The sequence below is a fragment of the Peromyscus eremicus genome, chromosome 5 (assembly GCF_949786415.1).
Source record: "Peromyscus eremicus chromosome 5, PerEre_H2_v1, whole genome shotgun sequence".
In the NCBI taxonomy this organism is placed as follows: Eukaryota; Metazoa; Chordata; class Mammalia; order Rodentia; family Cricetidae; genus Peromyscus; species Peromyscus eremicus.
The window spans coordinates 75345863-75372689 of record NC_081420.1 but is presented as its reverse complement, the minus strand read 5'-3'; the positions used below and the strand labels follow the sequence as shown (position 1 = coordinate 75372689).

Genomic DNA, 26827 nt, shown 5'->3' with positions numbered 1-26827 from the left:
GTCCTTCTGTAGCACTGAGCCATGCACAGTATAGTTAGTCAGTCTACACTGCTGGACCTTTGACAGTCCAGCCATTCTACAGAGGCGGACACTCCAAGGTACAGCCATTCCATGGCACTGGACACTGCACATTACACTTATGCTAGAGCACTGGACCCTTCACAGTACAGTCATTCTATAGTACAGAGTGCAGTCATCTCACAGCACTGGACCTTCATAGTACAGTCATTCTATAGTATAGAGTGCAGTCATCTCACAGCACTGGACCTTCATAGTACAGTCATTCTATAGTACAGAGTGCAGTCATCTCACAGCACTGGACCCTTCATAGTACAGTCATTCTATAGTACAGAGTGCAGTCATCTCACAGCACTGGACCTTCATAGTACAGTCATTCTATAGTACAGAGTGCAGTCATCTCACAGCACTGGACCTTCATAGTACAGTCATTCTATAGTACAGAGTGCAGTCATCCTACAGCAGTGGACCCTTCACAGTACAGTCATTCTATAGTACAGAGTGCAGTCATCTCACAGCAGTGGACCCTTCACAGTACAGTCATTCTATAGTACAGAGTGCAGTCATCTCACAGCACTGGACCTTCATAGTACAGTCATTCTATAGTACAGAGTGCAGTCATCTTACAGCACTGGACCCTTCATAGTACAGTCATTCTATAGTACAGAGTGCAGTCATCTCACAGCACTGGATCTTCATAGTACAGTTATTCTATAGTACAGAGTGCAGTCATCTCACAGCACTGGACCCTTCACAGTACAGTCATTCTATAGTACAGAGTGCAGTCATCTCACAGCAGTGGACCCTTCACAGTACAGTCATTCTATAGTACAGAGTGCAGTCATCTCACAGCAGTGGATCCTTCATAGTACAGTCATTCTATAGTACAGAGTGCAGTCATCTCATAGCAGTGGACCCCTCATAGTACAGTCATTCTATAGTACAGAGTGCTGTCATCATACAGCAGTGGACCCTTCACAGTACAGTCATTCTATAGTACAGAGTGCAGTCATCTCACAGCACTGGACCCTTCACAGTACAGTCATTCTATAGTACAGAGTGCAGTCATCTTACAGCACTGGACCCTTCATAGTACAGTCATTCTATAGTACAGAGTGCTGTCATCGTACAGCAGTGGACTCTTCACAGTACAGTCATTCTATAGTACAGAGTGCAGTCATCTCACAGCAGTAGACCCCTCATAGTACAGTCATTCTATAGTACAGAGTGCAGTCATCTCACAGCACTGGACCATGCATAGTACAGTCATTCTATAGTACAGAGTGCAGTCATCTCACAGCAGTGGACCCCTCATAGTACAGTCATTCTATAGTACAGAGTGCAGTCATCTCACAGCAGTGGACCCCTCATAGTACAGTTATTCTATAGTACAGAGTGCTGTCATCTCACAGCAGTGGACCCTTCACAGTACAGTCATTCTATAGTACAGAGTGCAGTCATCTCACAGCACTGGACCCTTCACAGTACAGTCATTCTATAGTACAGAGTGCAGTCATCTCACAGCACTGGACCTTCATAGTACAGTCATTCTATAGTACAGACTGCAGTCATCTCACAGCACTGGACCCTTCACAGTACAGTCATTCTATAGTATAGAGTGCAGTCATCTCACAGCACTGGACCTTCATAGTACAGTCATTCTATAGTACAGAGTGCAGTCATCTCACAGCACTGGACCCTTCACAGTACAGTCATTCTATAGTACAGAGTGCAGTCATCTCACAGCACTGGACCCTTCACAGTAGAGTCATTCTATAGTACAGAGTGCAGTCATCTCACAGCAGTGGACCCTTCACAGTACAGTCATTCTATAGTACAGAGTGCAGTCATCTCACAGCACTGGACCCTTCACAGTACAGTCATTCTATAGTATAGAGTGCAGTCATCTCACAGCACTGGACCTTCATAGTACAGTCATTCTATAGTACAGAGTGCAGTCATCTCACAGCACTGGACCCTTCATAGTACAGTCATTCTATAGTACAGAGTGCAGTCATCTCACAGCACTGGACCTTCATAGTACAGTCATTCTATAGTACAGAGTGCAGTCATCTCACAGCACTGGACCCTTCATAGTACAGTCATTCTATAGTACAGAGTGCAGTCATCTCACAGCACTGGACCTTCATAGTACAGTCATTCTATAGTACAGAGTGCAATCATCTCACAGCACTGGACCCTTCATAGTACAGTCATTCTATAGTACAGAGTGCAGTCATCTCACAGCACTGGACCCTTCATAGTACAGTCATTCTATAGTACAGAGTGCAGTCATCTCACAGCAGTGGACCCTTCATAGTACAGTCATTCTATAGTACAGAGTGCAGTCATCTCACAGCACTGGACCCTTCACAGTACAGTCATTCTATAGTACAGAGTGCTGTCATCTCACAGCACTGGACCATGCATAGTACAGTCATTCTTCAAAACTAGGCCCTCCTCAGTACCAACATTCTACAGAGGTGGCCTCTCCACAGTATGGTTAATTCACAGAAATGGACCCTCCATGGTACACTCATTCTACAGCACTGGACACTTGGCAGTACAGTAACGCTGGAACACTGGATCTTGCAAAGTACAGTTATTCTGTAGCACTGGTCACATCATGATACAGTCATTCTGTAGCACTGGACCCTACATGGTATAGTTAACAGTGCTGAATTCGCCACTGGACAGTCAGTCATTCTGTACTGCTGGGCCCTCCACTGGACAGTCAGTCATTCTGCACTGCTGGGCCCTCCACTGGACAGTCATTCTGCACTGCTGGGCCCTCCACTGGGCAGTCATCCTGCACTGCTGGACCTTCAGCAATACCCTTATTACATACATTTGGACCCTCCACAGTACTATCATTCTACAGAGCTGGAGTCTCCACAACATAGTCATTCCACAGGTCTGAACTCTATGATCATTCTACAAAATGAATATGAACCTTGCATAGTACATTTATTCTTCTGAGTGGATCCTACATGACACATTTGTTCTAAATTGGTAGACACTCCATGATAGAGTCATTCTACATTCCTGGAACAGCTAAGATACAATCATTGTGTAATGCTAGGCCCTCCATTATACAGCCATTCTACAGCCCTGAACACTCCACAGTACAATTATTCTACAACAATGGGTACACCATAATGCTGTAATCCTGCAACTCTCAGTTTTCTATGATAGGGTAAGCTAAAGTACCCTCTAGTGTATGGTAATCCCACAGCACTGGGCACGCTACAGAACAGTAACTCTATGTCACTGCACACTCCATAGAACAGTAAGCCTGTAGTGCTAGACCCTCCTCTGTTCAGTCATTCTACAGAGCTCAACTCTCCATGGTACAGTCATACTAGAGAGCTATACCCATCACGGTACAGCATTCTTCAGCACTGGACCCTCCATGGGACAGTCATTCCATAGCACTGGACTCTCCACAATACAGTAATCATACAGCGATGAACATTTCATGGCTTAACAATCCTATGATGCGGGACATGAGACAGTATAGTCATTCTGTGATGCTGGCTCCCTCCACAGCACAGTAATCCTACCTGACCCTCCACAGTACAGTACTCGTCAGCACTGAACCCTCCACTGCACACTCAGGCTATGGCCTATACTGTTCCACCATGCATGTGTCTGTGGCTTCAACTGGGCATTGGGAACACAGGTTCCCAACAGTACAAGTTGAGGAAAAATAAGGAATGGGAAGATACCGAAGGCAGCTGAGAAAGTTTAGTTCCATCAAACATGCACTTCGGTTTCTTAGAGTTCTCATTTCCCTGCCATTAGCTAAGGTTTGGTTTGTGTCCAGGCACTGAAAATCACTGGCCTGGATGAAGTCTCCTTCCGTGGCTGCAGTCAGCTCTGCAAGAACCAACACTCTGTCATTCCCAGGCAAAGCACCATCTCGAATTCCCCAAAGCAGAATCACAACAGCTTCCAGGGGTGGGAGTGAGGGACAGGAAGGGACCAAGAAAGGAAGGAGGCACAAAAGAGATGGAATCCATGAGTCAAGTGGGAAGAGAGGAGACTCACTAGACAGGAAAACCAAACAAAACAAAAAGAAAAGAACAAGGCACACTTCATCTTCCCTCTCCAAGGACCTGGTACAGCAGACCAGCCTTTCAAAGATCTGGCGTTACCAGCCGGGTCCTGACACCAGGTGAATGATTTACGACTATGCACTAAGAGCAGAGGATTGGCTGAAAAGCACATGTGGTCCATGTTGCAGTAGAACAGAAAGCAAGGTCCATTGTGTGGGAAAAAGGGAAGAAGTCAGTCTGTTTGCATGACCACAGTTACTACAGAGTCCCTCCCTATACAGACTCCCTTTCCAGCCATGCATCTGCTCATGGCTCCAGGGAGACACGGGCTCGTGAAACATGAACTATGTGAGGACAGACATTTCTGTCCACTCTGTGATCTGTGGTTTGTCTCCAGAGCCTGGAACAGTGCCTACAAGAGAGGCTCAGTAAATACTTACGGAAAGACTGCAGTCTTTGGTCTAACAATGGTGTACGTTCTAGGGCTGGGGAGATGGCACAGTTGGTAAAGCAACCTGTGTTTGATCCCCAGGACCCACATAAAAGCTGGGCACAGCTTAACTCCAACTCTAGAGAGGCAGAGACAGGAGGATCGCTGGGCCTCAATGGCCAGTCAGTCTAGCCTAACTGGTGAGCTCCAGGCTCAATGACAGAGCTTATTTCAAAAACTAAAATGGAGAGTGACTGAGGCAGAAACATTATACCTGTGGCCTACACTCACACTCTCTCTCTCTCTCTCTCTCTCTCTCTCTCTCTCTCTCTCTCTCTCTCTCTATATATATATATATATATATATATATATATATATATATATATATATATATATATATCTCACACCAAACTTAGAGTATTTTAAAGACAGATTTGCCCCTCACGGTATCCTTGCCTCCCACCTTGTGATCAGCCCCCAGGCTGACTCTGGGCAGATGATCCCACATGGCTGAATTAGTCTGCGTCCTTCCAAAGCACTTCTTTGGGGAAGAGTTTCTCATTAAACAGTCTGATGTCAGCACGGAGCTCCCTGGCTTTCTCCATGCATTCTTATCCTACAGGCTTGGCATCACTTTAGCAAATACACCTCACAGGGACCATACTCACGCAGAGGCACAGCAACCTTCCTGGACAGCTATCCGATATGGTAAGTCCTAAAGGCAGGATTGCTTTTCAGAGAAGCTCTGCCTGATGTGTTCAGATGATGGCCAAGCAGGCAAGTTTACCAGAAACACGAGACTGCTTCCTGTACCAATGAGTATTAATTGAAATCCCTAGTGGGCCATCCAGGATATAAAAATTACTGTAATCTAATCTTGTAAAGGAAGAAGAACAAATCATAGTTACACGGTCTGACAAAGAGAGAAGTGATTAATGCCAGGCTGCCTCAAAGTTAGGGCCCATGGTGACTGCTCCCTGATAACCATAGTCTGAACAGAGGGACCCCTCAGGCCGACATCGGAATCGACATCCTGGTTTTCATGCTTGGGTGGGGGGTGTGGGAGTGGGGGATGCCTTGTTCTCAGGAACATAATTCAGGAGACTTTATATATTGGCCAAAGAAGCTCCATGGCCACATGAGCAGAGGGGAACTGTTTGGGTTCTTCCGACTCAGGGGGCTGCGTTTAGGCTCTGAAGTTACTGTCCTAGAGGCTGTAAGTCCTGTGGAATCATGATAGCTCACAAAATGACCTAGAAACCCCAATCCTCTGCAGGGAGACCACAGCCTGATCAGAGCACAATCAAGAAAGACCTGCCGGCACCCCACCCAGCAACAACATAGCTCTGAGGAAGTCCTGGCCCTCCCTGAAGCAGCACTCTACCTCTCATCTCTAAGGAACCACAGCCCAAGTGCCCTGGAAAAGTTGGTCAGGATGCCTGCAGCCTGGAACCAGCCTTCCACTTTTTTATTTTTTCTTCTGCACAGCTGTGTTCAATTTTCTGTCCTTGGGGTTTTAAAGGAACATTTATTCCAGGGCCAGGATTCTCAAGTTTTATGGTTATACAACTCCCTCCCAGGGCCAAAGAATGTTTGAGAAGTCTTAAGCCCAGTGAAGAGAATTAGTGAAACAATCCCAAGAAATTGAAATGAGAAACATTAAGACCTGTTCCAATGTAGAGTCAACCTCCTACTTTACAGCAGTGTGCATTCCGTTTGCCCTTCAAAACTCGTGCGACCTATTTTTCATGCAATTATAGATAGGGGTGCAAGGTCCAGTGAGTGTGTGTATATGGGAGACTGAGACAGGGAGATCGCGCATACGCAGGAGAGGCATTCAGAAGCACAAAGGTGTGTTACAGAGAGTGTGCATATGCAGGAGAGGCATTCAGAAGCACAAAGGTATATTACAGCCATTCACGGTTCCTCCTTCCTGTTCCATGATACATTTTATTATAAATTAGGCCTAGAGATTAATTAGACTTAATAAAAGATTTTAAAAGAGAGTGATCCCTTTATAAGGGCTATCTTCTGGTTTATTTTGCTTGTTAGAGTGATGGATACCCTTGGTATTCTTGGCAGCTGACAGAAGGAAAGGGGGTCCGGAGAAGAGAAGGAAGTCAGGAGGGAAGATAGACCTACAATTTTGCTCAGAATTTCAGTGGCCTGTTTAACTGACTGTCCAGAAGCCATCAACATCTAAGCATCCTTGACAGGATAAGAATGGGTGACAGCCTCCCCCAGCCCATGGAGCGCCAAGTGGCTGTCCAAAGGCATGGCACTGCTTAGGAAGGCTCCAAGCCCCTTACCTGGCCCCTTCTGCTGCCTCTTCATGTCACCAGCTCACCCCACCTCAGCCATCTGTCCACACAGGCGTGAGCACATTCCTTCACCCTACCCCGAAGTCTCCCACAGGCTTCAGGCCAGCTTCCTGCAAAGGTCTGAGCTGACAGCAAGGCTAGGCTGGGGCTCTGGGGCCTGAGGTTGACGACACAGCACACACCACCCACAATTAGAGGCCTGGCCACGGCCCAAGACAAATAAGATGTTTCTGAGAAACAAAGCGATTTGCACAGATCCACCCTAAGCAGATGGAGTCGAAATTCCTCCATCAAGGCAGCCGCCTGTCAGCAGCACCTGCTACCCACAGCAGCCCCGAGAAGGACCGGAAAAGAAGCGCACTGACCTGAGCTGGTCCCGGCCATGATGAGGCCTGCTGCAGCCTAGCTCCGGGCTGGAGTCCCCAGCAGAGACTTCCAAACCCTTTGTCTCTGTAGCACTTTCTCTTACTCTTTAAAAAACCAAGCAATCGAAAGTATCCTTTAGCACAGCCCTGAAGCAAAGCGAACAGGTTGGGTCAAAGGGCAAACGATTCCTCCTAGATAACCACTCTATGGTCCCATGGAAGTAGATAGATATTAAAGTCCTCAACCAACCGACAACAGAGCTAAAAAACAAAACAAAACAACAACGAAACACACCCAAGATTGAAAGTCGGGGCTTCTGTGAAGACAATGTATAATATCTCGTTAAGTAGTTCACAAAATAAATAATATTTTTAGAGTTTATTACATTTTAAAAAATTATTTGCATGGGTTCATATATGTGTGGGTAGCTGTGTGCCATGGTGTTCATGTGGAGGTCAGAGGGCAGCTTGTGGGAATCAGTTCTCTCCTTCTACCATGTGGGTCCCAGGGATTGAACTCCGGTCATCAACCAGGCTTGGCAGTAGGCCCCTTTACCTGCTGAGCCCTCTTGTCAACCCTCATTTTCTCACAATGACAAATTTAAAAACCCTGTGAACCTGTGTTCTAGATCGTTAAGATACCTATTCTGGAATAGCCACATTTAATACTGGAAACATTTTTTTTCACCACCCCCTAAACACACATCCTATGTGTATAATAAAATATAAGCAAGCAACTCCCAGCTCATGGGTCAAAAATGAACAACAACAACAACACACATACTCAGCCCCTTACCCCAGGAGGCATTAACTGAGGCTAGTGAAAAGGGAGCATTCTCTTGCTCCACGCCAACTTATGATAGACTGTCTATATTCCAGACAAGAAAAGGTTGAACTTTTAGCTAATGACACTCAACTATAACTTTGAAAATCTGATTCACTATTGAAGCTAACCTGGTCTACAAACTGAATTCCAAGTTAGCCAGGGACACATAGTGAGAAAACACACAGAAAACTCTGACTCAACAAAGAATGTGTGCACATCTGCATACACACACACACACACACACACACACACACACACACACACACATCTTGCAGGAGGAAAGGTAAATGCCGCTTAGATTTCTCCAAATGAGCACCTGTGCTCATGCTCAAACCACGATATTTGCTCAGAACATATCAACAGGACTTTCCAGTCTGAGGAGCAGCCTGTCCCCAAGGAACCGTTTCCCAACAGGAGGGAAGACTGGGTTGTCACTTGAAGGAGCATGTGTTTCAAAAAGCAATTTTCAATCATCTAAATTATTAAAGAAGCCTGGAAGTGAGTGGGGTATGCTAATGGAGGTGAAAGAGCCATAGTCAGCATTTTTGAGGTTTCTAAAAAGTATACACTAAGTCAGTCAGTCTCTCTCTCTCTCTCTCTCTCTCTCTCTCTCTCTGTGTGTGTGTGTGTGTGTGTGTGTGTGTGTGTGTGTATCCTGTGTCCTTACCGTGGGGTCTGCTATGGCCCCAGTGATCCACACTCTGGGTTCCACTTAGGTCTTAGTAGATACAAAAGAGTAAGGTATTTGTAGTCAGGACCCCACTGTATCTAAGAGTACCGTATCCTTTCTTTTTCCTCTCGATCACAATAACAAAACGGGCCTGGTGGTGCCTCAGTGGAAAAGCTCAGGGTTAGCATTTGCCCCAGGCTTTTGGTTCAAACCTTAGCGCACACACACACACACACACACACAAAAAAAAAAAAAAAACAAAAAAAAAAAAAAAAAAAAAAAAAAACAAACAACAACAAAAAAAACGAAAGAACCCCCAATCGAAACCACTAGAGAACAAAGCCCAACATGGCATTCTTTCTGGGGACTCCAGCCCTGCAAAGCCTTCTGGCCTGCAGGTTCCCAGACACTGCTACTTGCATGGTTATTAACCTTGGGAATATGAGGCCTTCAGACTCAACAGCCATCAGGGTGTTGCTGCAGGGTGCTTCTCCAGCACCATACAGCTTCTCCCTCCCCACGCTGCCTTGGCCTCCTCCGACTTGGAGTCACTCAGCTGAGCCACTCCTGAAGACGATGTGGACACATCCATCATGGCAGCTCCAGCAAGCACTTCAGTCTTCTTACCGAGAACTTTATGGGGGTAATCTTCAACTCTGTGCACCCTCCCTCTGAGCAAGTCACCTTAGGTCAGGGGCCTCTCTTGGGCCATGCCTGTGCTTGCCCAGGTTCTTCTGTGGCTCTGTAACTCTAACCCACCTCATACCAACCTCACTGACCACCCCGAAAGTGGGTTTGCCTGTCTTCGTGTTTCACCTCCTGTCTGGACTGCACCTCAGAGTTCCACACTCATTTCCAAGGTTCCATACGTATGAATATTGCACAGGCATCTGCACTTAGAGTGTCTGTACAAACTCACGAGCAGCTTGAGGAAGCTCCGACTTCTCCATTCTCATCCATACCCACCAAACCCATCATTACATGTCTCACACTGGGGATGAAGTGGTGTCTTACTGTCTATCAGGAATAATGATGCTAACACTCTTCTCCTACGCTTCTTTGCTATTAGCGTATCTTCTCTGAGGAAACATCTATCCGGGCCTTTTACCCAGTTTTTGTTTTTGTTTTTTAAGTCATCAAAGCCCTTACATGTTCTAGTTATAGCCCTTTATCACACATATGACTTGAAACTGTTTAGTCAGTCCCTCCCCCAGTGTGTGTGTGTGTGTGTGTGTGTGTGTGTGTGTGTGTGTGTGTTATATGCACAGGTATGTGCAGATGCATGCACCAGAGAACATCCAGTGTCTTTCTCTACCACTCTCCACCTTGTTTCTTATTGGAGGCTGGGTCTCTTGCTGAACTTGGACCTTGTATTTCTCAGCTAGGCTAGCAGCCAGCATGCCCCATGATTCTTCTATGTCTGTCCCCTCAGGGCTAGGGTTACAAGCCCATGAAGGATCACACTAGCTTTATTTTTTTTTTCTATGTGGGTGCTGGCACCCAAGCTCTGGTCCTATAGCATGGCAGGAGTTCTTGGCCTCTGAGCAGCCAGCCTCTCCAGCCCTCTCACTTTCTTGCTCCTGTACCTTAGTAAACGGAGGCTTTTGATCCCGATGAAGGTCACTTCATCATTTCTCTCTCTCTTTATTTGTGCTTTGGACATTGTATCTTCAAAACCAGGCCCCATCATAACTCATTAAATGTATGTTTTCTTCTAGTTCCTTCTAAGTTTTCTATCGCTTTTAAACTTGTAGCTCTTACATTAAGCTTTGATCCATCTTGAATTAACTCTTGCGAGATGGTGTGAGGTAGGGACTCAAGCTCATCCCTCTGCATGTGGGCAGCTTCTGCGTGTGTCACAGGGCTCTGTGCTAAAGACACTTGCTCCTTCCCCTTGGGATTGTTTTGCTAAACTGCCAAAAATCAATTGACCACAAATGTATGGATTTACTTCTAGACCCTCAATTATAGCCTGTGTGTCTCCATTTCCAACCTGGTCCCCGGTCCAGACTACCGTAGTCATTTTAAAGGAGAAGGCTGAACCTTCTGTTCTGTTCTCTTTCAGCCTGTTGAGGCTGTCGTGGTTCCACTGATTTTCCCCATCAGTCATAGGATTAACTGCAAAGGATCCAACTGAAGTTTATAAAGACTGAATCAAATTTGTGGATAAATTGGGCAAGTATTGAATTTTTTTTTAAATTATGAGATAGGCCTTCAATATGTAGTCCAGCCTGGCCTCAAACTTGCAGCTCTTTCTGTGTTCACCCTCTGCATCCTGGGTTTACAGGCATGTGCCATTATGCCCTGCTACAAGTATTGAGTTTTTGATAATACTAGCTATATTGATTCAACAACATGGGATGTTTTCATAATTATTTGTTCTTTTTTAATTTATTTCAATGATGTTCCATAGTGACAAGTATTCACTTTGACATCTTCTGCTAAATCTATTCCTATTCCTGTCCTGCCACTCCATGGAAAAACTTTATTTTATATTATACATTTAAAGTTTAAAATACACAGCAGAATTTTTTTACATTGGTTTTATATTCTGTAACCTTGTGAACTTGTTCATTATCTCTCATACTCTAATGGATTCTTAAGGGTTTTCTTTATATAAAATAATGCCATCTGCACACAGAGATGGCTCTGTTTTTTCCTTTTAATCTGAAAGTCTCACATTTCATCTCCTTGCATAACTGCCCTGGCTACAACCTCTAGCACATACTGTATTAGTTTTCTAATCTCATTAGTTTTGAGAAAGAGTCTCCAGGTTTACTAGAGAGATGGGACCAAGAAGATGGATGGATGGATGGATGGATGGATGGATGGATGGATGGATGGATGGGTGGATGGGTGGGTGGGTGGATGGATAGGTGGGTGGGTAGGTGGATGGGTGGGTAGGTGGGTGGGTAGATGGGTGGGTAGATGGGTGGGTGGGTAGATGGATGGATGGATGGATGGATGGATGGATGGATGGATGGATAGGTGGATGGGTGGGTGGATGGATGAGTGGGTGGATGATTGGGTGGATAGATGGATGATGGGTGGATGGATGGATGATAGATGGATGAATGGGTGGATTAGAGGTGAGTTATTAGGGGCTCTGGATCTTGTGACAATGAGGACTAAGTCCACAATGGGCCTCCTGCAGGCTGTAGAGACCTAAGGATGCCCTGATGCATGGCTCAGGCCAAGTTCAAAGCCCTCAGAACTGAGAATTAGTGCTAGACCTGTCAGTCCAGTTGAGCATAAAGCCTGATTAAAACAGCTATGGTGTAAGACTGGAGTCCAAAGTCCTTAGAATGCTTGCTAATGTCCAATGATTGAAAATAAGGGTATCTCAGCTCCAAAAGAAAGAGGAAATCAACATCTTAGCCTTTTTCATATACCTGGGCTCTCAGCTGATTGGATGGTTCTTTTCAGATGAAGAAGTCCCCTGCCAGCCCTGGTTTGCTGAGTGTTGTTCATCACAGTGAAGCACAGGACTCAGTCAATGAGTTCACCACACCTTTGCTTACTTTTCCTCACACCCTCTACCTACCTTCAGCTTAGCTTGCTATTTCTCACATACATGAAGTCTCCACTGCAATGCATTCCATCTATCTCCAGTTAGTCACCATATACGTGAACCTTCAACCTGAGTCAAAGGATTTGGCTATTGTTGTTGTATGAACAAATCTGATGGCATCTGTATATAGTCTAGTCCTGCAGGCATTCCTAATCCCTGTCCTTCTAACAACCGTTCCTATGAGACAGATGCGATTGTCACTGCTCTGTAGGCAAGGAACATGAAAGACAGAGGCTACATGCCCTTCCGTCAGGAAGATACAAAAATCAGACCCACCCAGTATTAAACCTAGGCCACCAAGCTCTGGAAATCATTCTCTTAAGCCCTGTGGTTTAGTAATTCTTTTTGTTCACTTGTAGTACTTACATTCTGCATATAAGCATCGCCAATTTATAACTATATCCTTAGTGTCTGACGTCACTTGTGGCTGATATTCATAAAATATCAAATTCACAAGTAGAATGTTAGTCACAAGCTACGATTTGCACGGGACCGTGGCAAGCACTGCTGACCACACACAGCTATGGGGACTTGCAAGGTCCATTAGTTCTGAGATAGACCATTTATTCAATGAGATGTTTCCTAGTCACTTGACTACACCACCAGTGCCCACTGCACAAACAGTCTGGAGGCTGTGCTCCAGAAACACTCTGAGAAATACCACCCAGAGGTAAGCCAATAACAGTCCCCAGAAGTATGCCTCTGCCTCCCTGTCTGCACTGGCTCTGTTCTTTTATAAAAAGTCCAAAGTAAGCTGAGCACGATGGGATGTGTATGTGATCCCAGCACTCAAGAGGCTGAGGCAGACTGGGTGTGCAGTGATCTCTGTGTATATGTGGTTTTACTGTGAAATTAGCTTATATGGAAGGATTAGACTGAATACTTTGTAAAGGCCCATAAAGGTGATCACTAAACATGAGTAACAAATTAGGAGTGTGGAAATGACAGCAAAGCCTTGATGTAATAACCCTGGAAAATCCGAGGACTTTGTATCCACCCCTTCACAAGAATCCTTAGAGTGAACTTCAAGGAAATCAAAGCTGCACACATCATTACACTGTGATTTAGTTTATGCACAAAGAAAATGACCATTTTTCATGAACACACCCTGAGAACGTATAAATGAACGGGAAGACACACACATAAAAGAAAGAAAGGAAGGAAGGAAGGAAGGAAGGAAGGAAGGAAGGAAGGAAGGAAGAAAAGAAGAAGACTGAGGCAGAAGGATCATGAGTTTGGGGCCAGCCTGAACTACATAATGAGAGTTTGTCTAAAAACCTAGAAAGTTTCATTAGAGCCAGTCAGAGCTCTTTTAGGACCACAACTCAGCTCAGGAAGAAATGCTCACATTACCTTTAACCTCCCTTTCCTGGCAGTCCCCACTGGAACAGCAGATACAGGACCCCTGAGAACTCCATGTGCCTGTAAGTTGGGGAACACATGTTGACCCCAGGAGTGCTTTATACTTCTCAGAGTCTGGCTGGATGTTAGGTAGACAGGGCTCCCCTTCACTGTGTGCCTTTGTCTGTTCCCAGAACACAGAGCAGCCCTGCACTGTGCCGTCTCCAAAGTGTTTGTCCCCCTGAAACTCACCTTAACAGTCAAACCACGGCTTCAGATGCAGACACGCTCATCGTCGGCTGTTCAGCTTTCCACTCTTCCAAGTTATCCAGCTGAGCTCTCTGGGGAAGGGAGAGAGAGAACGAAGCTTTTACTTTGAGGTCTAAGAAAGACAACAGCAAAGGCTATAAAACGCTGCCCAACCCTTGGCTGTGGTTTCAAGGCTTGGGCCCAGGAGGAAAAGCAGCGCACCTCAGTCCACCGACGTTCCCTTAAACACACGGAAATCTGAAAGCGAAGGGGCAGCTAGCCTCCTCGAGAGAAAGAGAGGAGCTGGGTAGGCAAGGCTAGAGAGGCCACCTAAGGCATCCGGAGTGGGCGGGTTAGTGAACTGTCTCTGAGCACTGAGTCCAGGGTGGGACAATCTTGAACATGTACTTTCCTCAAAGGTTAGAGAACATGGGAACAGTGTACCTGCACTAGCAGGTACAGAGTATAGTGACCGTCAACATACGTGCCTGTCGCTTGTGTAACAAGGTGCGTGTGTAATGAGAGGTGTGGACTGGGAGAATCACCCCTCACATTTGAAATGGGAGAGTGACTGTGTGGCATTCTGACAGCTCAGCCGGGGAGGGCGGGAGTGGGGGGGGTGCTGACACAGTTAGACTCCTGCCCCAAGATGCAGAGGGATGCAAAGAGCGGCAGGTACGTCGTGCTCGGGGGCGATCTTGTTGTAGGCTCCTGAGCTATGTCTACCTACTTCATGACAAGTCTCTTCATCACTTCCTGCTTGTATCATCTTTTGAAACTGTTGGGAAGGAGTTCACTTGAGCACTGAGTGTCCTACAGTGGGTGGAAGGCTGGAGATGCCCCGCCACTGTGGAGGCCAGAGCTGGTTCCCACTCATGGCAGAAGTGTGCTCTAGCTGGTGTCCAGAGAATGGGGCTCATTTTCAGAACCAGAGGCAGACACAAGATATGAAGGAGCCACCCTGTGCTGGGTGAAGGGGTGGCAGTTAGTCAGTTCATGTGAAGTTTCCACAAGGCAAAATAATTATCACTACCACATGGTGAAATTCAGACAGCCATTAACTCATTACCTGAAGCCACAAAGATGTCTGTCTTGTGTACGAACTCCAGGGTTAAACAGACTGTTCTTTGTATGCATATATATTTGAAAATCATGCTCTCTCTTTCCTCACAAATCTGTTTATTACTAAAAACACTTTGGAGGCCTTGTAAAGTGGGCTAGACCAGTTAGAAACTGACTTTCCCCCTGGGGCTCCTCCCCAGTATCCTAAACTATGGAGGAATGTGGTTGCTTCAGAAGAGAATTGCCATAGATGGGAAAGCCCAAGAGGGCCAGAAGAATGAAGACGAAGGGAAGGAGGAGTCACAGGCAGGAGAGAGGGATTGTCATCTCTGCCCAGATGGCACATCTGCATCTGGCCACCTCCCTCCAGAGCCTTGAGAACAAAGGCCTCGAAACCAGGTGTGCACAAGATACCTTGGGCTGTGTTAAGTGCGGGTTGAGGTAGAAGAAATTCTTCAGTGGAGCCCAAGTGCCAGGAAGGAGTCTGAAAGCTGACGCGGCATTCTTTTGTTGAAGGAATGCGGTTTGCCCCGACAAAAGACAGACCTGGTCACTGGACAAAGAAACCACCTCAGCACCTAGAGCGCCTTCACGGGGGCGTGGCGGTGGGGGGAGGTCAGCTCACTGCAGTCAGGAACACGTGAGAGAAGGGAAGGAACGGATTCAAGTTTAGTGACAGGTTGAAACTGAAGAATCCACTCAAACGGACAGAAAAGTGTGGGTGGTGGTGTGTGGGGGGGATCTGGAAAAAGAAAAGAAAACAAAAACTGGGCACTGGACAGCGAATGCCCAGTGTGGTTGATACGAGGAGGAAGGGGAGGGGCTGGAGGGCTGGCTCGGAGCTTGAGAACACTGGCTATGCTTGAGGACTCAGTCCCTTTCCCAGCACCCCATCAGGTGGCTCACCAGTGCCCATAGCTCCAGTTCCAGGGGACACTCTGGGCTCTGGGGGTACCAGCCACACAGTGAGGTGCACACACATGCATTCCGGTACTCGTGGAACAAAATGAAAGTGAGAAGAGGCACAGGTGAAAGTCAGGGGCGGGTGGGAGCTCTAGTCTGCCTCTGGGGCACTCCCTTCATTCTCAGGGTACCGCCCACTTCCACTTGGTCTCAGTCTCTGTGCAAAGGCCCTGGCCTGACTTGAAGGCCTGTTCCATACGAATTGCACCTGCCAGGAAGGGGTGAGAGGCCTAGCTTTAGGGCAGGGCTTCTAGGGGCTTGTTGAGCTGACAGAGGCAGGTGCTCATAGTTTATGGATAGTTTATGCTTCCAGTGTGTTTATTCACGCACTACTGAATTACCCCAGGGGCAGCTACCTCTCATAAGCTGGGTCTGGACCCCTTTACTCAGACATCTAAAGGTCCCTGTTCTAGAGATGGGGAATGTTCTTGTCATGGGACCTGGCTTCCAAACTCTGGGTATTTCTCAATCTCCTCCCAGGATACCCAGAAGCAAGGAAAGCAGGTTCCTAGTTTCACAGAGCCTCGGGCACTTCCTCCAGACTCTCAATTTTCAAGTGCCTTTCAGGTTTCTTCCCAGGGAGATTCCCAGACTGCCTTGCTTCCTGCTCAGGAACCTTTCTCCTGAATTCATACATTGAACTTTCAATGAACAGGACAGTAGCAGTGAGATCATCCTCAGGAGATCGGTTCCAGGTTCCCAGTGGATACCCAATGCACAGCCACTCCAGCCTTGAGCAGTACAATGGAGTATTTGAATAACCTAGCCACAGCCCTCCCCGAACTGTCCATCATCTCCAGATGACATGTAATACCTAACAAGCAAATGCCATGGGAAATCATTGTTTACGGCACTGCTTACAGAGCAACACTGAGGAGACTCTGTGTATGCTCAGTGCAGGGGTTTTCTTGCTCTGAACATGCCTGGACTGCAGAGGTTGAGGAACCCTTAGAGGGCTGACCTTTAATCTTAACTTTTAGGGTTACTTTAGCTGTGGCAACATTTTCATAATCAGAACTATAGAATAATCATCATTTGACTTTTTCTAAAAATTAAATGCCTCCTATATGAAATTGTCAAAACAATTTCAATAATAAACAAATAATTTCAAATTGAGTGAAAAAAACAACAACAAAACACCTTACTACTAAAGGGCCTCCTCAGTAGGAACGATATAATGATATTATGATCTGTAGATCTCATCATGTGCCTGCTAATAGACCGGGAATGGATCAGCTCCTTGCACCATAACTTAATTGACGGGTACTTTCAGCTTCTCATTCTGTTAGCATTAAATCTAGACCTGAGCCAGTGGAAAGAAAATCATTAGTAGGAAACTAGATTGTCAGTGAAAGAGACATGTTTAGAACCAAAGGACAATGACAAAATGGAAAAGTGCTATCCAGAGACAGCCAGCAGAGACAAGGCTGGGGAAAAAAACTCCCTTTAAAACTCTCCAGGCCCAAAACAATGCCTTCAGAAAGTGGAAGGGTCAGTTCTCATGGCACACTGAGGTTCCCATGTTCCACCTTGACGGGGGCACGTGCGTGTGCATGTGCCCGTGCGTGTCTGTGTGAGAGCACACAGAACCGAGACAAAGAATAAATCACAGGCTACCTCACCAGCACCAAGCATTTGCCCATGTTATCTGTCAAGAAGACTGTTATTTTGTGAACCTAGACTGCTAATATTACATACTAGAACAATATCGATAGCTCAGTGGATGCTTTCCTAATACTGGATCATTAGTGAAGGGAATGTTGGTGGTTTTCGCTAAGTACATGTTAAAGTTGACTCTTTGTCAACAGTACCCTCTTCACATGTATCTGCTCCTCTAAAAGCAGCCTGCAGGTTTTAGTAAACCGGGTTCTTCTCGGATGTTGTACGTCTCCAATGATTCATAGGTGTGAGTCTGGTGCTCCACAGACACTGACAGGGACACAGGGGTAGCCATTGGCCACAGGTGCTCACAGTCAAAATAGCAACTGACACAGAGGACACGTTAAGCAGAGGTAGCTAAAATAAGTACCACAAACCTCTCAGTGAGGTCCAGAACTCTGGCACTCCTCTGTCCTTGGGGCCAGCTTCCTGAATGATGAGCTCCCCACTTTGTGGGCTTTTAGCTGTTACTGTATAATATATGCATACATATTCATACTTGACATACATAGGGACACACACACACACACACACACACACACACACACACTTTCTCTAAAGCCTGTGGTAGAGACTGAAGGGGTAGCTCAGTAGTCAAGTGTTCTTAGCACATACAAAGTCCTAGGTTCAAGCCTCAGCACCGCAAACAAACAAACAAATCTGATGACTTCTACTCCTTTCCTCAAAATTAATAAGTAGCAAACATTGAAGAAAACCCCTTCTTGCTACACGACAGGCACGTGCTTGTGAAAATGACCTTATATTATCTATAGCATCCGATTATAAGATCCAACCTTATAATTTAATAATTAGTATTATAACAATGATAATAACGATCACAATTACAGTTGAATACACACAACTGTCTCTATAATGGCTGATGGTGAACAAATAGAACACAACACTTCAACATCTCACTGGATGCCTCAAAGAACATTACAACTCACTCCAAGGGCCTGGCACATCTATAACCACGTGAGGATGTGTTACAGGCAGTTCAGGGCCTCTCTGGATTAGCCAGCACAGTGGAGGAAATCTGTAACAGAGGCAAAGGGCAGACTCCTCAGTGGAAGGCTGTAGGGTGAGAGCAACATGTGCCTTGAGTTTTCTTGACCCCTCTCTAGATTCCTGATACCTTTGAGGTCCATTCACACATTCAGTCCTGGTAAAGGCAGGTGTTTCTCTCCTTACTTCCAGTATTTCACAAAAACAAGACTACACTGACCAGACCTTCATCTTTGCGACCTAGATGATACCTAGGCAAATAGCAAATTTTAGAGCTTGCTGTTCTGTACACTAGGTTTGATACAAAGGGCTTGTGATGATTAACTAGACAAGTTGGAGTCACCTTGGAAGAAGGAACCTTCACAGGGGGATTGCCTTTATCAGATGGCCTGTAGGCTGATCTGTGGAGGCATTTCTTGATTAATGACTAACGTGGCTAGCACTACCTCTGGGCATGTAGTATTGGGTTGTATAAGAAAAAAAAAGCTGAGAAAGTCATGAGGAGCAAGCCAGTAATCAGCACTCCTCCATGGCCTCTGCTTCAGTTCCTGCCTCAAGGTTCCTGCCTGATTTCCCTTCATGACGGATGGTAACCTACAAAGTGAAATAAACCATTTCCTCCCCAGGTTGTTTTTGGTTCATGTTTTGTAACAGCAAAAGAAAGGCCAATTAAGACAGGGCTTGGGTTCACTGTGCATACCCTGCCCACATACCTTCAGAGAGTGTGGTGAGGAGGTGAAGGATCCAGACTGAGTCCAGATAACACTCACCTTTTTTCTCCCATCATTTAAGTAAGCTTCCTTGGTACCCTCCTACCAAGGTAATTCTCAAGAGCTTTAAGTATGAGGAACCATGCATGACAACGACTGCACTTTTAATAAGATACATATAATGCCAAGAGCCTATAATGCATTCTCTAACTCTTTTACATTTTCTAAGTCACAATCTGAAGTGAATACACATTTGTGGATATTATATACAACCTATGGACAATGCTTAATGCAACAAAAATTCCTTGTTCCCCTTGAGGTAACTCTGAAATTGAGAGTGAAGCCAGACTGTATCCTGTAGACACGTGGACAGAACCCGGGCAGCCCAGTTCTTAGTGGGTGGGTGGACAAGAACGGATCCTGCTTGTTGTTTGTGTGTATGCTCACTATTCTTTAAGATCAAACTTAAGCTCAAGCCCCATGATAAGGAGTCTCAAATGCAAACAAGGCCAAGTCTGTTTATTGATAAATGGTCACTTACACTAGTTTCTTCTTGACCAAGAGCAGTGGGTGTCTGATCCACAGATACCTACAAAGTAACTAACAGGAGAGTAACATATACAGCCTGGATATGCTGGCCAAAGGGGTGATTCCCATTAATATGGGCTGCAATTCAAGATATCACTTACTTCTGGAAATTCTTATTTCATATTTCTGAATCACATTGGCCACAGGTTCCTTTAACCATGAAAAGTGAAACTGTGAGTGAGAGTGTACCGCTTTATGAGGAAATGTCAAAAATAAAGCTGCGAAGCAGTGCTAAAAGAAACAGTTTTGAGATGGAAACAGCAATAAAAAAGAAAAACATTTAAAAAATATTTTTGTCAAAACTTCCAAGCAGAGCATGTAGGGGCCCAGCTTTCAGCAGCTGGGGCAAGAATGTCTTGAGTTCAAGGCCAGCCTGGGCTAGTCAGTGTGAGAGCTGGTCAAAAGAACAACATAAAAAGAAGGAAAAAAAAAAAAAACTCCCCAAACTTCTAGCTCTAGCATGTTATTCAAACTTGTAACTCAACCCTTCTCATGGAGGAAACCAGCTGAGAGAGGAGAGAGCACCTCAGAAACCACAGCTTCCTTCTGTACCTCCGTGAGTCTAAGAAATAAGTGTGCGACACCAGAGACATGATGCACCTTAAAAACATGTGACCTGAGTCAATGGATGGAAATACAAACACACTCCTCTGAGGGTGCTGGCCACTAGAGGTTACCAGGAGTTATCAGATACCTGCTTCCTGTCAAATGAACATGAATCATTCCTGTTTTGAACAGGTTTCTGCCCTTGATCTTAAAGGCCAGAGAAGGAAACGAACAGGTGTCCAGCTCCCACACTGGAGTGTGACCAACACGAGGAACAGGTTTTTAGGTGCACTGCTAACAACGACCACAGCAACTGTATACTCAACACTGTATACGTACTAACAGCTAGTCATTTCTAGCTCCAATTATCAAATTACCAAACCCCCTTTCTACAGAAGAGGAAATATGTTTAAGCAAAAAGGAGGACAAGGGGTTTTTAGGCAGATGGATACTTCTGTGTGGATTATGTGGTAGTCACATAATTAAACACACTTACAACACAGTGGCACACTAACAAAGGGAGAATTTTTCTACATCTAAATTATGCAGCAATGACTCTGATTTAAAAGCAACTCAGCAATCACGCCAACAAAACTGTCCTCTACAAGAGCCTACGCAACATGAAGCTCATTTGTCTTGTGGACTCACGCTCCCATTCTCTTCACACTGTATTTACAGGAAGACTACTGGTGGGGATTACATGTGTAGGGAATGAAAGCTCCTTCCATCATATCACATGTCCTAAAGTCCCCTGGAGTGTTTAGATAGTCCTGTATACTGCTCCCCTAGTCTCAGTTCTGTCTTCTACAAAGATTAATTGCATAATTCCAGAACCAATTTCTTAGGCTATAAAGCCTTAGGTTATACAGAATGGTGTCTATAGGTTGTATAGTCTTAGGTTATACAGAATGGTGTCTATAGGTAATATAGTCTTAGGTTATACAGAATGGTGTATATAGGTTATATAGTCTTAGATTATACAGAATGAGCAGCATGAGGAAATTCCACCCAATCTGGCTCACTCCCTCACCCAAAGTTTCCACATTCTGTATAGCACTCACCTGCTGGTTAACTTGCAGCCACCTCGGCAGATAAACTGTCAAGGTATCCCCAGTGCTTGTGATCAAGCAACCCTTGTTTTACTTAATCGTGGTCCCCACCACAGTAGTATTGATGTTGGTAATGTGCTAGGAAGTGAACTAAGAGGCATGAGCACTTGAAAGGACAATCAGATAACACGAGAGAGAACCACATCCTAACAAGTCAGAATTTTGTCATAACTGGCCTATTTTATTATTAGTTACTTACTCTACAGGTTTATAAGCTAAACTTAACATAACTAGGTATGCATAGGGGAAAAAACTATTTTTATATAGTGTTTGCTAATAGCCATGGTTTGATAAGAGCTATGGATTCAGACTCCCTGCAGGGCATCTTAGAAGCTATAGCCACACCTAAGTGGGAACCTTTGTATTATAAATGCGTGAGAATGTCTCTTTTTTCCTTATGAGAAATATCTGCCTGATAACCATGGGGGAAGGAAGAGAAGCGAGCGTACTACAGAACTGTCTGTCAGCACAGGCCATCACTACGGACCTGCTGATTAACTGCTGCCTTCCAGGGTTGTCATCTAAATGTTGAGCTACGCTGCAAATCAATGAAAAGTTACTGCTAAAGTCTTTCCACAAGACATAAAACAAGATAAATCTTGGGTGTGGAATGGCAAGCCTTGGGTGATACAGAAAACAGTTTTTTAAAGAAAACTCGCGGCACTGTTGAAAAACTTAACTGCAGTATGATTTGGTTTAGAGACTCAGGCTCAAAAACAATGTCACAAATCTGGCTCTTCCCTTGATTCAATACTCAACAGTCTTGGTGGTCCATGTGTGCCCAGTAACACAGATCATGTGATCCACTAAAACCCTTGTCACCAACGACACATTTTCTGAAAGTAAGTGAACTAAATAGGAAATATATGAATGGACAAATGAAATATATGAATGGATAAATGAAATATATGAATGGACAGGTGAAATATGAATGGACAAATGAACTGATTGATTCATACACACTGAATGTGTCAGAAAATCACAATGGAGACTCACAATAGGTGTGAAGGCTTCTATTTTAGATTACATCATGCTCAGGTGTCTCTGAGGAGGTAACACTGGCGTGGAGGCTTGGGGGAGTTCTGAGAAAGACCCACATTTATCAATGATGAGCACATTCAGGTGAGGGAGAAGCAAGGCCTGATTCCCGGCTCTTGAGAGGGGAGTGGGAGGCAAATGTTAAAGAGACAAGCAGTGTGGCCAGTCTGGCTGGAACAGAGGATGGGAAAGGAAAAAACTCAGGGAGCCAGGAGGACAGGGTGGCTGGAAACAGCTGAGTATGGATACCCCTTGTGGATTTGTAATAGTAAGGACAGAAGTTTATTAGTTTTTAAAGCTCAATCTGGTTACTCCAGAGAAAATAGACTTTGGAGAATAGGTAGAGAGGTGGGCAAGAGGAAACAGGAGTTTGGCAATAGGACCAATTAGTCATGACAGGGTCCTAAAGGTGGTCCTTTGACTGGATGTGATGATGTGGTGATGCAGTGGGCAGACTAGGAACCTGGTGAATGAAAACTGCTTAATAGGATGGACTCCTTACATAATCAACAGCAACTATCTGAATATACTTGTATCAAGAGTTAATGGTCAGATTTAAGATAAAAGAACTGGTTATTTATACTCAAATAGCATTAAAGACTCTAAGAGTTTCACAGTGGAAATAGTTTACTTAGGACCAGTTTAGATAATAATTTGCTCTTGCTATACTATCTCCACCGACTAGGCTAATGACTACACAAGGTAAGAAAAAGATTTGGGGGGCTGCAGAGATGGCTCAATGGATAAAGTGCTTGCCTCACAAGCTTGGGAACCTAAGTTCAGATCCCAAGCAACCCCAAAAAGAACTGAGCATGGCAGCATGCACCTGTAAATCCCAGCACTGGGGAAGCAGAGACGGGAGGACCCCTGGACTTGACGGCCAGCAGTTTAGCTTAATCAGTGAATTGGATAGCTCTAGTCTCAGTGAGAGACCCATCTCAAAATAAAGTAGAAATTGAAGACCCCTGACACTGACCTTTTGACCTATGTACGCCCACACACATGTACACACACATACATACATGGGAGGGGAGGTGGGGAGGGAGAGAGAGATATCTATAAGAAACTATGCACTTCCTGCCATGGTTTGGGCAAGCATATCCTAAAGGTGGCTTGTTCCCTGCCTGTGGTAATACTAGGAGGTGGCTGAACCTGTTAAGAGGTGGGGCCTGGTGAATGCTGTTCAGGTCACTGGCAGTGTGCCCTCGAAGCGGTTTGGGAACCCTGTTATCTTCTCCTTTTGCTTCTGTCTTGAAGTGGTCATGTCCCACCACATGCTCCAACACTACCACTCCACAGACCCAAAGCAATGCAGCCAGCCACCAATTCTCCTGAAACCATGAGCCAAAACTGTAAACTCTCTCTCTTTAAAAGTTATCTCTGGTATGTGTCATAGTGATGGAAAGCAACACCCCATTAGGAAACTTTCCAGAAAACAAAGACTTCCAGAAAAGCTAGGAAAAGCTTCAAAGCTTAATGAAACACAGCCATGGCGTTTTTTGAAGACTTCTTATTTAATTCTCAGGGAAGCAGAAAAGCATTAACAAGATGATAAAGTATGACTGTCCCCTTACCATAGTTCCTTTATTAAAAAGCTTCGTCCAGTGGGAAAAAGAACTCAGCCCACAGCCATGTTCACTTGATTTAAAAAGTCCTTTGGGTAAACACCCATACTAAGGATTATTCCTTCAGCAGGTCAAAATTTTTATAAGAAAATGTTTTGGGTTTTATGAAGCTGTAGCTAAACCCCAATCAGGCAAGAAACAATCCAGGAATGTGTGGAGCAAATCAGTTTGATCCTTCAAGAGTGAGACTCAAGGACTGGTGAGCCAGCAAGGCTCAGGCTCCACATGACAGGACTCGAGGCATGTCCCCAAATCACATGTTATGTCTAAGACACAGTCCTCATCCAGGATTCGAAACCCAAGACAAGGTTTAAATTATTTTTGCTTAGAATAACTGCAGCCTCTTCCTACAGCTTCTTCCAGGAAGCTATCAACTCTCACACTTCCATCTTTTCCTCCATTCCACCCCTAAAAGCAACAGCCCAGAGCCTGCTGGGAAGCGGGATCAAATAAACCGCACAGTGCCAGGCCCAGGCTCTCCAGAGACCACAGGCTTCACTTTTCATCTGTTCCTAGAGAAAATGGTTCAAGCCACTCAGAGCCATCTGACACTTCATCTGCTTCTCATTTTTAAAGTTTTACTCCAAAAAAAAAAAAAGTTTTCCAAAGTCATTCGCTTCTCCATTATCAGCCAAGAAACAGATACCCTGTGGTCTCGTCAGGCCAGCAGAGGGGACTCAGACGGCTTCCCCGTGTTTTGCTGGCGTAATATTTTTGAAGTCCTTTAATGTTCTACCACACCATAGATTTTAGAATTTGCTCTTGGAAAGACCCATCCTTTAAAAACTGTGCTGTTTTGCTCTGAGTGATTGCTCAAGCCTTTGAATGTAGTGATTTTTCCCACAGAATCTGCTATTAAAGACAGATTTTCCTGGCTTACTGTTTTAAGATGTCAAGATACATTCTTTTCCCTAATCTGCGCTTGGGACTTCCTTTCACACAGCCTTCATTTTATACTAACCAGCTGTTCCTGGCTTCTCCTCATGCTCTAGGTTTCCCACAGGTCACCCGTTCAGATATTCACCACGCTTCTTCCCAACAGCTCCAAACCAATCATCTCCATTTTTATTTTTCAAAAACCTTAGCGTTAAAACACACATACTCACTCAGTGTCAAGCCCTCTGCCGAGACTGGATTAGTGTGGTTTTCTTGTTGGATTCCTGTGATATAATGACCTAAAGATGGATTAGATCTGGAATCTCAGAGGTCTGTTAAATATTAACCAGGATGTGAAATGCTGGAAAATTGAGTCAATCTGAGTCTTCATTATGAAGCCAGACTGCAATCATTTCTTTGTGGGGTTCTAAAAGACTCTCAGAAATTCACACAACTCCTAGGTATTACTGGCTCACCTGAGAAGCTACTGAAACCTCCAGGCTCATTCTGGGGAAAACTCCAAATAATGATGCTTACACTAGCTGTTGTAGAACAGGGTTGAAAAAGCTGCAGCTGCCAGGGCCAGACCCAGCTGGCTGCTCTATTTTGTCAATAAAGTTTTATTGGGACACAACTATGTGTATTCATTTCCATATTATCTATGGTTTATCCTCTCCTCCCCCCCATGCTACAATGGCAGAGCTGGATAATGACAGATAGACCCCTTAAACATGAAACATTCACTCTCTGGTCCTTCATAAAAAAGTATGCTCTGAAGCTTTGAAACCAGTGATGTCTAAGCCATTGCATGTACAAGTTCAAAAACTAGAATATCGGTTTCCGTGGGAGAAAAAGCAATAGAAAAAATGACCAAGAAGTAGCCCACAGAAACAGGATCCCAAGCCCAGTTCTTGGTATCTATTTGACAGCATCCCTTGGTGTCTGAGCACTTGGTCTCAAGGGCCCCTTTCCTATGCAGCATGCTCCCCGGGATGCTGACAGAGGCTCTTCTCAGAACCGAATCATCTCAACACCAGCTTCTTTGTGTCTACCTCACTTGCTCCCTTGCCTGCCTCCCCACCTGGAATGTGGGCTCCTCTGGGGAAGGTCAGCTCTCCTCCTTTCATCTCCCAGGACCAGGTGCATACAGATATTTCAGCAAAGATAGGGTCAGAGGATGAGTGGGGAAATAGACCAGCACTAGTAACAGCCTTGCTTCAAGAAGATGCTGGACCAAGCACTTTAAGAATTTATTAGTAAATAACACCAGATTTCCCAAACCAAGTTATACCAAAAAAAAAAAAAAAGACTATTTGTGTGTATATTGGATATTAACAAGTTTTAATGAGGCAAGCATAGTGGCTTACACTGTTAACGCTTGTATGGAAGACAGAGGCAGGCAGATCTCTGTGAGTTCAAAGCCAGCCTGGTCTATACAAGGAGTTTGAGGCCAGTAAGGGCTATAGAGTGAAACTGTGTCTCAAGAAGTAGTAGTGGAGGAGGAAGAGGAGGGGGAGGAGGAGGAGGAGGAGGAGGAGGGGAAGGAAGAGGAGGAGGAGGGGGAGGGGGAGGAGGAGGGGGAGGAGGAGGGGGAGGAGGAGGAGGAGGGGAAGGAAGAGGAGGGGGAGGGGGAGGAGGAGGAGGAGGAGGAGGAGGAGGGGAAGGAAGAGGAGGGGGAGGGGGAGGAGGAGAAGGGGGAGGGGGAGAAGGAGGAGGGGGAGGAGGAAGGAAGGAAAAGAAAAACTACAGCAGAGTTAGGTAGACTAGCTTAGAAATGAACTTTAGCAGGCAGGCAAA

General features: G+C 45.2%; 1 protein-coding gene across 1 annotated transcript in view; it reads right to left on the bottom strand.

Moving 5' to 3' along the window:
- Svil (supervillin) overlaps positions 1–26827 on the bottom strand; it is a 207153-nt gene that overhangs the window by 138666 nt on the left and 41660 nt on the right. The window contains exon 2 of the mRNA XM_059263727.1: positions 13853–13941. The gene's annotated coding sequence lies outside the window, so the exon portion shown is untranslated. The remainder of the gene's footprint in view (positions 1–13852; positions 13942–26827) is intronic.